The sequence below is a fragment of the Nothoprocta perdicaria genome, unplaced genomic scaffold (assembly GCF_003342845.1).
Source record: "Nothoprocta perdicaria isolate Ctin4 unplaced genomic scaffold, notPer1 scaffold_175, whole genome shotgun sequence".
In the NCBI taxonomy this organism is placed as follows: domain Eukaryota; kingdom Metazoa; phylum Chordata; class Aves; order Tinamiformes; family Tinamidae; genus Nothoprocta; species Nothoprocta perdicaria.
Window position 1 is genome coordinate 337,123 of NW_020454927.1, and position 15,056 is coordinate 352,178.

At 36.2% G+C, this 15,056-nt stretch overlaps 1 protein-coding gene across 1 annotated transcript in view; it reads left to right on the plus strand.

Annotated features, from left to right (window-relative positions):
- NKAIN3 (sodium/potassium transporting ATPase interacting 3) overlaps nucleotides 1-15,056 on the plus strand; it is a 328,125-nt gene that overhangs the window by 104,065 nt on the left and 209,004 nt on the right. The window lies entirely within an intron of this gene.

Genomic DNA, 15,056 nt, shown 5'->3' on the forward strand with positions numbered 1-15,056 from the left:
CCAGATGATTAAGGGAATGGAACATCTCTCGTATGAAGAGAGGCTGAGTGAGCTGGGCCTGTTTTCTCTGGAGAAGAGACAGCTCAGAGGGGATATGATTAATGTGTATAAGTTCAGGAAGGGAGAATGCAGGGAGGAAGGGGACAAGCTGTTCTCACTGGCGGCCAGCGACAGGACGAGGGGTAATGGCCATAAGCTGGAGCACAGGAAGTTCTGTCTCCAGGTGAGGAGCAACTTCTTTACTGTTAGGGTGACAGATCAGTGGAACAGGCTACCCAGGGGGGTTGTGGAGTCTCCTTCTCTGGAGGTCTTCAAAACCTGCCTGGATGCCACCCTGTGTCACATGCTGTAGGTGTGCCTGCTTGAGCAGGAAGGTTGGACTAGATGATCTCTAGAGGTCCTTTCCAACCTTGAATATTCTGTGATTCTGTGATTCTGTGATTTGGCACTAGCACATTGGTACATAGCAAGAAGATGCCTTTATGTCTAGTTTGAGGTTGTTAAAATAGGAAGATAGTCATGTGGCTAGATTTAGAGACCTCATTACTTTCTGATGTCTTCCAGGAAACTCTTGGGTTATCACAGTTACGGTTGTCCAGTATCTATTCTACTTTTTCAGCCTAGATAAAGACTTATACATCATAAACTTTGCCATGACCATTGTGAAGCTGGAGGTCATCCATAAGTGTGTATGCTTAATGCCGTAAGAGAAAGTAAATACCTAGCAGATCATTTAGAGCTGAACACTGTAATACAGACTGTCTTTTTTTTTTTTTTTCTTTCTTGGCCATGGTATAAAGAAGATTGTCACAAGCAAACATCACATTTCTGCCATCTAGGGTTTGAATTCTTGGTTTTGAGGCACCCAGAAGTCCAGCAAAGGCAGGCCTGAGTCCCAAAGCTATGTTTATTTATTATACAGCTGTAATTTGCAGTTTGCTAAGAATGCTCCTGTCTTCATGAATTATTGCTCCAGTCAGCTTGCTATATTCTTCTTTCTGTGTTGGACTAGAATGGTTCTATGACTGAAACCCTTAACAAATGGTGAAGATATAAAATATTTAAAGGCGACAAGGCACTGTAAACTGCAAAATGATCTATTTCACATGTGTGACATTGCACTGGGTCTTTTAGAGCAATGCTTGCAATTTGTTAGCTATAACCAAATTTGCTGTTTTCTTATATTTCACTGAAGCATGTCTTTGAAATAATAATAAACTTTGGAATATACTTGAAAATGCTAATCTCTCCCACKTGCTTTTGGGTATTGCATACTGAAGTCCAAAAAAAAGAGAGAGAATAAGAGATTTACTGTATTACTGTCTGCATTACCTGAAATATTTTTATTTAAGAAGAGAGTATGCCACCTTAAAGTTATAAAACTTCTGTTTAGACTTGAAAGGAACTCATTATTGTCCACAGTCTTTGGTCTTCTTGTGCTAWGCCTGCTAGCCTGAAATCTGTCATTGCCTGAACCTGAAAGCTAAAAACAACATGTACACGTATGGGACAGTACATATGTAAATTAGTGAATCAAAGAATATTTGAACTGTTTCTCTAAGAAGTGTGGAGAATATTTGAATCAAGACATCATTTAGGCTTCCCCTGTCCTCTGCCTAGTTAAAGTGTATATAGAATTTTGTAGTTTTTTATTTTCCTTATCTGCACTTTCTTCCTGTGCTATATCTTTGAGTAAGTTGCCTGGAGTTCAGAGAACAGTAAAAAAGTAGTGGCTTAAAATGCAGAACCTGRTAATGAAAATAAAAAATGAGGAAGAATTAAACAGGATTTTGATAAGCTTCATCTGGGAAAGTCCCCTCTTAGTAAGTCAGAAGAGCAAGAGATTCAATAATGAATCAAAATACGTGTCTCGTGTCTTTACTAATAACACTTGCTTCAAGGAAGATTTTTTGTAATAAAGAAGCATTGTTAATAAAGGAGGCTTGTAGCGGCTGGTGGGATTTCTTTTTTTGTTAATAAGAGTGGTGTCAGTTGGCAGTGGGTTTCCTAAGCAATTTTTCTACAATTCTAATTTAGTAATATTTTGAAGCTACTGCAGAGACMTATACACTCAGGTCTTTGTTGCTGTTGTTTCTCCAATTACCCTTTTTAATGCAAGMGGTCAGAGGATACATGTCTGAATTGATAGAATCTCCTGTGCGTCCACAGTGGAAGTTTTTTCTCATTTTGTACCAGAAATTTGACAAGGAAGGCTCATTGCACAGTTGCCAGCATGCACACATGGGTGCTCTGGAGAGACAGKTTTTTTTGACTACTCGTACTAGTCATAGTTGAGAATGTGAGGGGCTATACGGGTAAATGGCAAATATATGCATAAATTAAACACAGAATCAGAATTATAGAAAAGAGTAGTTCAGAAGAGGTCTGCAGAGTCCTGCTATGAGATTTCTGAAAGCAAAGAAAGCAAAACTTTGTTCTGTTTGTACAGGCTTGGCTGCATTAATTTATACAACTGTCAAAAGATTATTTCTGTCAGCAGCAGTAGAATTAARCTGAAAACAGAAAAATAATCTGTGATTGAAAATCTTTTATTTCATGTTAAAATTAGTATTCATACCTATAAGGGGTTGCTTGACCCTTTCTGTTGTTAAAGACCAAACTGTCTTCCTATTTCCTCACTACCTGAGATGAGGACCAAACATGAAAAGTAAAGGAAGGGAGCAGGAGTCAGTCCTTCTGTCTCCAAAAAAGTTTCTTTTCAGAATTTCTAGTTCACTTGAAATTTTGGAAAAGAATGCTTCAATTTGGGCTGAAATCAAATTTCGAAAAAAAATATGAATGTCCTCAGAAACAGAAATCATGCTTTATAGCTAGCTTTGTTCAGAGTAGATACCAGTCTTTTAGGATATAATCATTTGAATTATATTTTTTATATATTGCAGGTAGAAGCTAAATCCTCTATTGAGTTAGATACCTTCTATAATTGAGATAAATGACTTTCATGATAGTGCTGAAGGCATATTGTCTCCACTTGAAAACTGTTGTTTAAATCATTCATTCACTCTACTGAATAGTGCATTTCAAGCACAAGGAAAAAGACAGAGAAAGCTTCTGTTTTCTTCTGCATGCTATACTTTTGGATAGTGGCCTCAGGGTCTCAATCACAGATATATCTGAAGATAAATATCGGAAGATGTAGTATCTTTTCTGATGAAGCTTTTTGTTTTTTGCTTTTATATTTCCAGGGAATTTTCCTTTGGCCATTTATCTATCATAGAGTGAAGAAGAAGGAGCAACATGACAATTTATTAACTTTACATTTTTGGCCTGATTTTGAAATATGAAGAATAAACATTTTTGATTGTATAGTTTAATTGCTGTTATCTTTAGACTTATCTGAGTAGAAGGTGCAATAAAGCTTAGCTAAGTATCTTCATATTCCAGCATTGTATAATCTATATGTGATAATTGTGGCTAGATTCTTGACTGTTACTCAGTTTTATCTAACTCTACAAGTAGCCCCACTGATACCTTTTGATATGGAAAATGTAACGTAACATGAATTGCAACATGRCCCAAAATAATTACGGAGTGATTTAGCACAGGACCACAGTCTTACTATGCCAAGTGGCTTGTCAGAAAGACTTATTTGTCACCAAATCATGGTTTACAGCTATTCTTGAAAAAAATAACTGAAGAAAATTTACTACATACAGAAATAATTTGGTTCCAGATAGATACATTTTGAATTATCCAGTTAATATAACATTTAGTGAAAAGTCTTACTAATGCTTGTATTTCATAYAGTCAAGTCCATTTTTGTCTAAAAATGATACCTATATATAGAATGTCAGACTCTGTGTATCCAAAGACAGAATGGACTGCAAGACTTCTTTCATCTGCCTAAATATAAGACTTGACAGGGTTCATTCTTTTTGATAAAAATCTCATTCTCTTTATTTCTAACAATTCTTTGTTCTTCATACTGTGTGTAATTAATACAACTGCAAGAATTTATCACTGATTCTTACTTTTACTAACGAACTGTAGTATATTTATTAAGACAAATAAATATTTAAAATATAGCAGATTACTTTTTATGTCTCATTATTAACATCCAGTTTTGTCCTTTGCTCACCTGGAAGGCATTTTGTTASTGTCTTATTATTTCTGTTTGTTAGACAAATGTCAAAAAAACACCTGAGCAGCAGTACTTTCATTATTGATTACCTAATGATTTTCTGTTTCCTTTCTTGGGGAATTGTAAGTCTACAAGAGTTCCTGAAATAAACAGCATGTAGCCATAAGAAAGAAAAGTACTTGCAGTCCACTGGTTAAAAAGGATTAGATGATTATGTGTCTGCTATATGTKCATTTGAATTTGCCTGTTGTTATTAATCTTTTCTTCTTATCTATTAAATGTTCCTAGTGGAAACACACATTTTTATCTTTTCTGCTCATTAGTGCCATTTTTATATGGCCTTTGCTATATTTAGGTTTCAGAGAAATAAAAGAAAGGTGAATGGAAAAATGAGGATACTGATGTCGGGGAACTGATAAATAYCAGTTTTCTGAAGTGTGCAAGGGTGCAGAGACGTGGAGTTTATAYTGCATGTCTGACTGTCCAGTTTTCTGTTGATGTTTCCTCACATGATTTTTCTCCAGCCATGATCATCTTGTAGAAGTAGACAGAGCAAGTTTCAGATAGCATCTTGATCTGTGAAAACAGCTGTTTTTACTGATGTGGTTTTCATTTTCGGTACTAYTTGTTTTGCCTAAATGTTCTTTATACATTTAATCCCAGGTTCAGACTTATTCTGTGAATCATTTTTCATGTGTAAAATCCTTTTCATGTTATTAGTGACATGCCATTTTTTTACTATTTAACATAATTCCWTGAAAAAGGTTTGAAAATACTCAAAACTGTACATGATATATAATGTCTTTGTGGATACATGTATGAACAAAGATCTTTGGAATTTCCCATTTCAAAATTACACCCTGAAAAGAAATGCTCTGTTATGACAAGAAAAAAAGGTGATTGATTAAATTCCTATCTTTGTATTACTTAACTGCAAATATGCTAAGGTCCTCAGGAGTGACTGGCTTCTATCTAGACTTTGTGCCACTGATAAGGACTCTAGGCACAGCAGTTCAGCCAGTTTTCAGTGTACCTTGCTGTCCAATTATCTAGCCTGTATGAGCTTGTCAGTGAGGATTTTAGAAGAGACAGTGTTGAAAGCTGTGCTAAAGAACATGGCTCTGCCCCATCCAACAAGCCAAAAAAAGGCTCCCAGATTAGTCAAACATTATTTCCCATTCATAAATCCTTTCTAACTCTTGATCACCTTCTTTCACTTTATGTTTCTGGAAATAGTTCCAAGATGCCTTCTCAGGGATCAGGGTGAGCTAACTGGCCTATGGTTCCCCAGATCCTCTTTTTTTAATTGAATTTTCAAAGATAATCAAGAGTGGCCTTGAAATGATATTGGGTGGCCCCCTCTGCACTAGTAAGTGCACCTTATGACATCCCATGCAGTTTGTGTGTGCAGTTTGCTTAGAATCATAGAATCCTTAAGGTTGGAAGGGGYCTTTAGAGATCATCTAGTCCAACCCCCCTGCACATGCGGGGTCACCTAGAACATGTGGCACAGARTGACGTCCAAGTGGGTTTTGAAGATCTCCAGAGAAGGAGACTCCAAAACCTCTCTAGGCAGCCTGTTCCAGTGCTCTGCCACCCTCACTGTTAAGAAATTTTTCCTTGATTTCCTGCAGAACTTCTGGTGCTTCAGTTTGAGGYCGTTTCCTCTAGTCCTGTCGGTGGCCACCACTGAAAAGAGACCAGCCTCATCCTCCTCACTCCCTCCCTTGAGGTATTTATAGGCAGTGATCAGGTSCCCCCTCAGCCTTCTCTTCTCCAGGCTGAACAGGCCCAGCTCTCTCAGCCTTTGCCCATAGGGCAGATGTTCCAGGCCTCTAATCATCCTCGTAGCCCTGAACTGGACTCTCCAGCAGGTCCACAGTTTAAATCTTCTCTAAACTGACTCTCCTCCACAAACAGTAAATCTTCCTTGCTTCAGATTTTACTTTTGGCCTCAGGGGTCTGAGATTGCTCTCTTACCATTGGTAAAGAATGCATTGAGTCTTCTCTGTGTTCCTTTGTCACCAGGTTGCAATATCTCATTCAGCAGAGGACCCACATTTTCCCTCATCTATCCATAGAAACTTTTCTTGTTGCCATTCATGTCCAGAGGGGCTTTGACTTTCCCAACTTCAAACTGGACACCCAAACAATGACTTTATATTCCTTCTGGCTCATGGGTCCCTTCCTTATTACAGCTCATATATGATTCCTTTTTCTACCTCAGTTTTGTCAGGAGGTCCCTGTTCATCCATACAGATTTCTGCTCCCCTTGCTTGATTTCTAACTAGGCAGGGTAGACCATTCCTGAGCTTGTAGGAAATGGTCCTTAAAAATCAACCAATTCTCCAGGAAACCTCCTACCTTTACGGCCTTATCCTATAGGATTGAGTTCCAATATTCAGCTGTGATTTCAGGCCCCTGTTTCTGACTAAGGAGTCAGAAGTAAAGAATCATCCAAGGTTTGAAATAAAAGCTGGAAGATCTTGCTGGGTTGTCGTTTGGATTTTYACCTCTTACCTTGCTTTCACTTGGTCTCCCATTACTTTTAACTGTCTTGACTTCCCACTTGTACCTGAATTTTTTTCTGAAGATTTTTTTTTTCAGGAAGTACAGAAATTTAACACAATAGGAGGAGCTTCACCTGTGAAGGTGTTGAACTGAAATTAAGTTACCTAAGATTCCCCAAATGACTAATTTGATTAGCCAGGAATGAACAGATTTTTTTTTTTTCTTTTCTAATATAAAACATTCATTATTCTAACACATGAGCATTCTAATATTCATCTCACACTARTAATTGTTACAGATTTTGTTTCACAATGTAGAGTAACTACATTGTAGACTACTGTAGACTACTGTAACTCACAATACATACCCCAGCAATTAAACATGCAACACAAAATTTAAACAGGGTTTTCCTACATGATTTACATAGGAACTGGAATGCCAAATACTTTACCAACTAGAGCATATTGTTCTGGAAATAGACCACACATAATAATACTTCTCCTCTAATTTGTAATATACACAAATTTGCACTTGCCTTTTCTAAAACTTCACTATTTTAGCAGGGGCAGACAGAAAAAAATAAGAAAAATAAAACATAAATTACAATGGTCCCAGATACTTATTTAATGATTTTTTTTACATGTGTAGAAATACATTGGTTTGTTTTCTGAACAATAGAAGACATTAATCTGTAGTCCCTGTATTAGGGGTAGTCCAGGATAATAATGTGAGTCCATAACTGGAGAGTGATATGACATTGTGTCAGTTTTTCTAGACATTAGGATACTTACCTCATAACTATRTTCTCTTTTGCAAAATTCTTATGAAGTTCATCCTTATATTTTTCTAATGAAAGGAAGGGAGAAAATATTTTCCACTGGCATATTGGATCTCTTCTTGATGGTATCTTAAATGACACAATGAAAGTTGGCTTGAGCTAAATAAAAAAAAAAAAAATGTGGATTTAAGATAAAATAAGGGTCTATCAGTAGCATCAAATTTTGAGTTGTGCCAACATTTACTCAAATTCTGATAGATTTATTACAGAACATATTATCTCAAAAACTAAATTCACAATGCTGAAAAGGGGCTTTTTACCAGTATTGTACTGTAGAAGATGAATCCTCCATTAAACATTCAACATATTGCGTACGAAGGCCCTTATATTTTACTTAATCTGGGAATTGATTCAAATCTTGCTCTTCACACGTGGCTGATTGCCTCAATAGATTGTAAGATACTAAGTGTGTGAAACAGTCTATAAAACAGCTCCAGCCAATTAATCCTAATTTCACAACTTCAAAATGGAGTTTGGAAAGTACCTGCATCTATTTTAGTAGCAGCCTTTCAGATCTGTACCTGCCAATACGATCTGTATTCAGATCTGTACCTGCCAGTTCTGTACCTGCCAATACGATTTATTGCTACTGCTATTTAATTCTTCTTTTATTCAAATTGAATATTTTCCAGTCACTCAAAAACTGAATTACGTTGTTTCTTTTTGCAATTGTCAGACTAGTTAATTAGTTCTTGGCATGCCTGAGTGTCTGAAGAAATTGGGAAAATGATTTGTAATTGTTCACCAAAGTAYGAAGAAGCTCTTAAAATAAATAAAGCGACATAAATGCAGAAGAGTAGATGTGTATTTCAACCTAATTTAGGCAGGWGTTCTATTTCATCAGGAAAAAAATGGTAAGGCTCATTTATTTTATATACAAGCTCTATGTTCACCACCTCAGCCTTTGAATGAGCAAGGTTATAAAACATGATAAAAACAATGAAAGAAAAAAAAAGTATTTTATAGAAGCAAACTGGCAAATAAAAATTTAAAGGGATTTTTCTGCATAACCTCCATTGTGAAATTGATTCTTATTGCTTGATTTTTATCTTGCAAGTGTGTTAATTTGGATGTATTTAAATATTAGCAGSTTGTATGTCAAGATCTGTACATGTAAATGGGGTAAATCTGTAAATGTAAAGTGGGTCCTTACTAGTGCTAGTACTGTTGTCCATTTAAGGTAACTTGGTGAGTCTTCTTTAACAAATTAACCTAATTTACCAGAAGTGAATTTCCCTGTAATCTTCCCTCTGGTAGGCTTGAGGTTTGAGGAATGTTAAGGCATTTCTTATTTTTTCCCAGTCKTCCCATAAGATCACAGGGAAGACTCAAAAAGCTTTCAGTGCATCTCAGCAAGCGTCTTTGTCCTTCCTGCCACCCTTGGGAGGACAAGGCTCATGTTATCAGTGTAAACAGCATTGTGTTTGCAATGCCTGTGCCTTTTTGTCAGCCAACACACAATCAAAGTCCATATAGTTAAATCAAGAGGATTACATTGATGCAGACATGGTTCACATCAGTGTGATGACTTTCCTCTACAGGACAGCTCAAAGTGCTTTGGTTTTGAAGGATGCTTTACACCAGCTGTGTATTACTGACTTGTTCTTCCATGTGCACCTTGTGMACGGGGAAAGAGGCCGGTGGGTATGTGCTGAGACAGAAGCAGAGCCAGAGATTTTGAAACTCCAGAAGTGCCTCTTGGGTAGCTTGTTTCCAGCCAAAAGCCTGGTCTCCCAAGGAGTCACATAACCTACCAGAGAGAATGCCAAGTGCCTTATTAATGCAGATTTTAATACACTTCAGTAATGGGGTCAGATAATCAGTCTGATGGAACAGTAGTTTTCCAATAAAACTGATATTATAAGTCATTTTTGTTGTTATTTACATCAGACATTGCAGCCTTTTGATGAAATTAAAATCAACCTGGAAATAAAACCTCAACAGTTTGAAGGCGTGCTTGTAATTTTGGTCACCTTGTTTAAGAATTATCTGTCTCATTTCTCATACATGGTCCCTCCTCACTGCAATTAGGATTTCTTTGAGAAAAATAAGATACTAATGGTTCATTAATACTCATAATTTAATCAAGAAAGGCAATGCAGTTTGGAAAATTAATTTTCAAAAACAGTAGCAATTTTGAATACCTTTGCAGTGTTTTACAGATAACATTTTTCAGCTAACAAAMCGTGTTTTCTAACTTCCTAAGTTTTGTTGACTTGTCCTGCATCATGAACAGAATTAATGTATGAAAGTATTGCAAAAACACTTAAAAATTACACTAGCTATGCTTAAAAGTGTATTACTCTGACTAAGTGGGTACTATGGACATATGCAAAGTTGCTCTAAAGAAGTTACAAGATTCTTTGTCTCATGAAAGAGCTTCTTACATGGGGAAAAGGGAAATACTGAGGCTTAGCAAGCCAAGAAAGCATAGAAAGCTGATACCCGAAACAGAAACAAAACTCAAAACTTGAGCATGTTTGAGCTATCTTATTCCAAGAAAAAGCTTTTTTTATGATCATGGATGAAATATGTGCATTTAAGCTTTAGCTCTACCTCTGACAGCTGTAGGTGCGCTTGCCTTAGTAAGCAGTTGTATGACACTGAGATAGTGAGAATTCCAAACCATTTTTAAGGGTTTTTGTTTGTTTGTTTGTTTTTATTCTTGTGKKTTTTTTTTTGTCAGTTATGTAGAGATTACCTTGAGTGTTTAAAAAGACAAAATATATTAGGGGGAACTTTTCAACCAAATCGATTAAAGAAACAAATGTCTGTAAACACGTACACTGGAAAGAAATTTGGGCAGATGACTGCACTAATACTGAAAATGAAGCTGTCTAGTACTCTAAATGCACTGTTTAGTACATCTGCTGGAGCTATTGTGAGGAGAGTGGAGAGAGTACGGTAACAGGTTTCCTTAGTAAATCTGTCTTAGAGAAAAATAACCTGCAGACACTTCTCATTTGAATTACATCTCCCTACATCAGTGTTTTCTCCCAGCATTATTTCTGGGACTAAACAGTTTTTGAAAGCATCTCTGCACCACTGCTGTGACTTGAAGCAYGATGCAGAAAGGTGAATGACTCTCCAAGGAGGCAGTGCTGGTTTCCTCTTGCCAGCAGGAGCTCTGTGCACTTGTTGACAGCTTTGCCTAACTAGATAAAACAGAGGCTCTGCAGATTTTATTTCACAAACTTCTCTCCTTGCTTGTCGCCGTATCTTTCTTTCTCTTATCTATTTCTTTCTCTGCGCTTGCACATCATGCATTCTTTTCCCTGTTGCATTCTAACAGGGTCGCAGACGCTTTAAAATGCATTGCTACACCKATACAAGAGAATATGAGAGACAAGGGAGCACAGTATGAGTGAAGGATGAAATGAAATGTGGTTTGGCTACAACTGCAGAGACAGCTTTGATTGAAGTGAAATACAGGAAAGGCATAAGAGCAATCACAGGAAACTATTATAAATCTCCAAGGGTAGAATGAGAAGGCAGACTAGGAAATGCTTATGCAGATTGAGGAAGCTGCTTGTGGAAATACTAAGATGCTAGTCTGGAAGATACATATTCAGCACTCCTTTGAGTCAAAGTTGTAGTGTCCCTTGTGGGAATTTTGACAAGGAGAGTTTTTGTCTCTCCGTTTTGGCTGCAGGAGGTTTTTAAGGCAATACTGATATAAATGAATTAGATGTGTTATTGTTCCATTCTTAAACAAAGTTTGTTAGGGATGCTAAGCAAGGTATGTATGGAGCAATATCAGGGCTTAACCGTGACAGTTGCTTTTGCTAGATACAGCTGTTTCATTAGTCTGCCCCTTCTGCAGATCTGCCCCTTTGGCAGTCTTGGAGCCTAGAACGCCAAAGCATTCCGCTTAAAGCAAGTAGTCACAGTCCACAACTCCATTACAGATGTTTTACATTGTAAAACCTGCTTCTGCTAAGATTTGGAAAATCTGCTAAGAATCCACCCTATTTATAACAAAACAACCCATGAGAAATTTCTTAAGCCRTTAGTATGACAAGGGACAGCAGTTAATGACTAGAACAAGTACATGAGGGAAAGAAAAGAAATAAAGAAGTTAAAATATCTGAGGCACTAGTGTGCTTAGAAAGAATGTTTGTGGAAGAAATAAAGATGGATAAGGAGTCAGGCTTGGTAAAGCCTCTGCATATGTTTTCAATAATCCAGAGTGAACTGCTATGTTTGGCAGACAGCCATAGAAATCAGAGGATATAATCTTATAACTAGGGAATTAGGAATTCTAAAATGTTTTAAGTATACAAGAGGGAATAAACATATGTAATAGATTACTGTTCAAATGAGGCAAATTAGCAAGACAGTTCTTAGGCAAAGGATGAGAAGGAGGAGGAATGTGGAAGCTAACTGAATCCAGTATTTCACACGGAATTTTCTGAGTATTTTGAAAACTGGATTGGATAGCTTAAAAAAATAGCACCAATCTAAATTGTTTCTCAGCTATTTACACAATCTCTTTCACTGCAGTCTCTGTTGAACTAGTACAAACAAACAAACAAACAAAAGCATTTTATGGCATCTTWAAAGTAGAACCTGCAGTTATCATCTCAGTGATGTAACTGAGGTGACACAAATCATAACTTCCTTGCAKGTGGCAGGGTTACATGAATGTCTTTCACGACAGAGAATGCAATGACTATGGAACATTTTCTTGTTTCTTGTGTAAAGATGATTAGTAAATGAACATTTTCAGTGCAGGCATTTGAAATGCATTGTTTAATGGATATTAAATGATGAATGAATTTTATGTGGTCCAAATTGGTTTTGGTTTTATTTATGAAGAATTTCAGGAGAAAAGAAATTGCAAAGGCTTGTGATAGAAGAAAAATTAAAAGCTGAGTGTTGGCAAGTCTTATTCAAGMTGCCTGTTATGCATGCATGGACCTAGGCAGGCTTGAATATGACCTTMGTGCCTCTGCATTCCTGCACCCTAGTCCTTCAGTGAGCTCTTCCTCTGGGCATGACCGGGATCCAGTAGGCCAGATCTGCCCATCTTTAGGAGGAACTCATCACCCACAGTGTGACTTCTGAAATGCTCAAAGCAAAACAGAATGGCATCATCATTATTTTAAAATGAAAAGTGGCAGAACAACCACAAAAATGATTTCAATATGGTCGTTGTCTATCTCCTTCTAGTAGAAAGGATTCATAAAAGATTCATCGTACTAGGTTTTATATAACATCTTAAGTTAGGTTTGGAATGAGATATTTAAAGATAATTGATGCAGATTTTTCTGAAAGAGGGCTATTTCCATCTTCATAATTGAAGGCAGAAAATTCTTGATGTCTTTTTTTTTTTTTTTTGAAATTTGGAATTATCACTATTTCTCCTACTTCTTTTTATCATTTCTAGTCTAGCGACTTCCTTAAGTTGTGGAGTTGAAGAAGTACTTTCCATTTATGTGATGCATGTTAGAGTTGAAAAGATGTTTTAAAACAAAAATTTATATAAAGTCCACTGTAAGTCAGTGTAAGTCTTGGTTACAAACATTTCTTGGTAATTGTTGACTGTGTGAACACTCTTATGTTTAAACACAATCAAAAGAGGAGGAAAAAAAATGAGTTCATCTATACTTTTCACACACACGTTACGTTGAGAATCCTCTTAACGCTTAGCAAAACAGGCTAGACCATCCAAAGATGCAAGGCATTCCTCTGTCTGTTATATGCTGATAGAATATAATATATATAGTATTAGATATAATTCCATTTTAAAGAAAAGCTGGCTCCTATAAAACTTCACGATAATYATCATCACAAATACAAATGTTCATTTCAGTGATAAACAAGATGTACTTTTTGGAAATTAYCCAATACTGTGAAGTTTGATAGCCTTGTAATATTAGCCGTATAATAAAGATGAAACTATCAAGCTATGTTAATGCTGCATCCTGTGAACCCACCTTTTACTTTACTATCCAGCTGCTATGTTAAACCCAATAATTTCATGTAAGCATTTTACAGTGTTTAATAACCTGCTCCAAATTATGTATGAAGTAGGAGGGAAAAAGTAAGATCATAAATCAGAGATGATTGGTGTCCAACATAAGAAAACTTTATTGTGAGAGCTTTAGCAGGATGGATTAAGTAGTTAAAGAATGACTTGCTGCCTAGAAAAGCGCACTTTAATTTTTTTGACTAACAGACCATGGTCAGCCTTCATAATTTTTCAGTGTATTGCTCATAGTCATGTGAAGTCGGTAAGTTTATGAATGATTGTATTTTAATAGAGTTCTGCAAACTTGCAGTGAACTACTTACTCATGAGCTGAGACCACAGGCTGGATATCATTGGTCTTTTCTGCTCAAAGTTAATAACTCACTCTACAAGTTTAAGAACTGAAGCTATTTAAATTGAAACTGAAATTGAAAATGCCTCCAAGTTATCAATTTAAAGCAGAACATAGAACTTTACTAAGTGTTCATTTTTGTTATAAATTAGAAGTATTCTATAGAATAGTGTTTTTTTTTTGTTAAATTTGTATAGCAATAAATTGTATCTAATCCTGGATTATCTAACAGTATGTATAATTGAAGTGTCAAAAGCCTTCTAAACACACAAAAAGCTATACACTATTTTAACAATATAATGCTTCTTTCAAATTGGGAAAGTATACCTTAACAAAATTTGTCCTGATGCTTAGAAGGATGTACATGATTTTTTCCTTATAACACCTTACTGCTTTTTCCCTCCTTGTTAGATTAAAAACAACACATTTCAGCAGAATAATATATTTTAGATCTGCAGATACATGTTTTTACATTGCAAGGTCTTCTGTCCAGACTTCAGAGTATGTGCTATGTTCAGCACAACTCAGTCAGTGAATAAGAACTATAAAATATTAGCATATGACAGTTCTAATCAATTTACTCATTAAAAAAGCTTCATTCATAAACACTAAATACTACACCCATTTAAGAAATTAACAAGATCATGGTATCTATGGCAGGTTAAACTTCTCAAATAATGTAATCACTATGAATTGTTTGCTCCATTCTTCTCACTGCACAATGGTGTCGACTGAATTTCTGTTGTATAATACATGCAGTATCTTTATTTTTGTGTTGTGGCAGTTGGCTTAGACCTTGTGAGAGAAACAAGAATTCATATTTATTTATATTCTGACTTGTAACCAGGCAGAAAGAAGCTATGTAAGCTAGCTTCTAAACTAATTTTCTCTGATGAGCAGAAATGTAAGTAGTGCAAGAAAATGCAGATTTAGTGTAGCTCAGGGCAGTGACTTGTACTTTTGTACTCTAGTGGCAGCCACAGGGGAGTAGGGTGTCAAAATCCTTCTTGAAAGGTGTAAGTTAAAAATCATGATCTAAAAAAGTGAGACCTCCCCAAAGAGATATGAAATATTCTGCAGCTGTAGCAAACTGAAGTGAGGAAAGACGTAAACTAGATAATAATAATAATAACAACAACTACTACTACTACTACTAAAAAGTGGAGAAAATAAAGACTGAATTATGATAGAATCATAGAATCATACAATGCTTAAGGTTGGAAGGGACCTTSAGAGATCTAGTCCAACCCCGCCCCTGCACATGCAGGGTCACCKAGAGC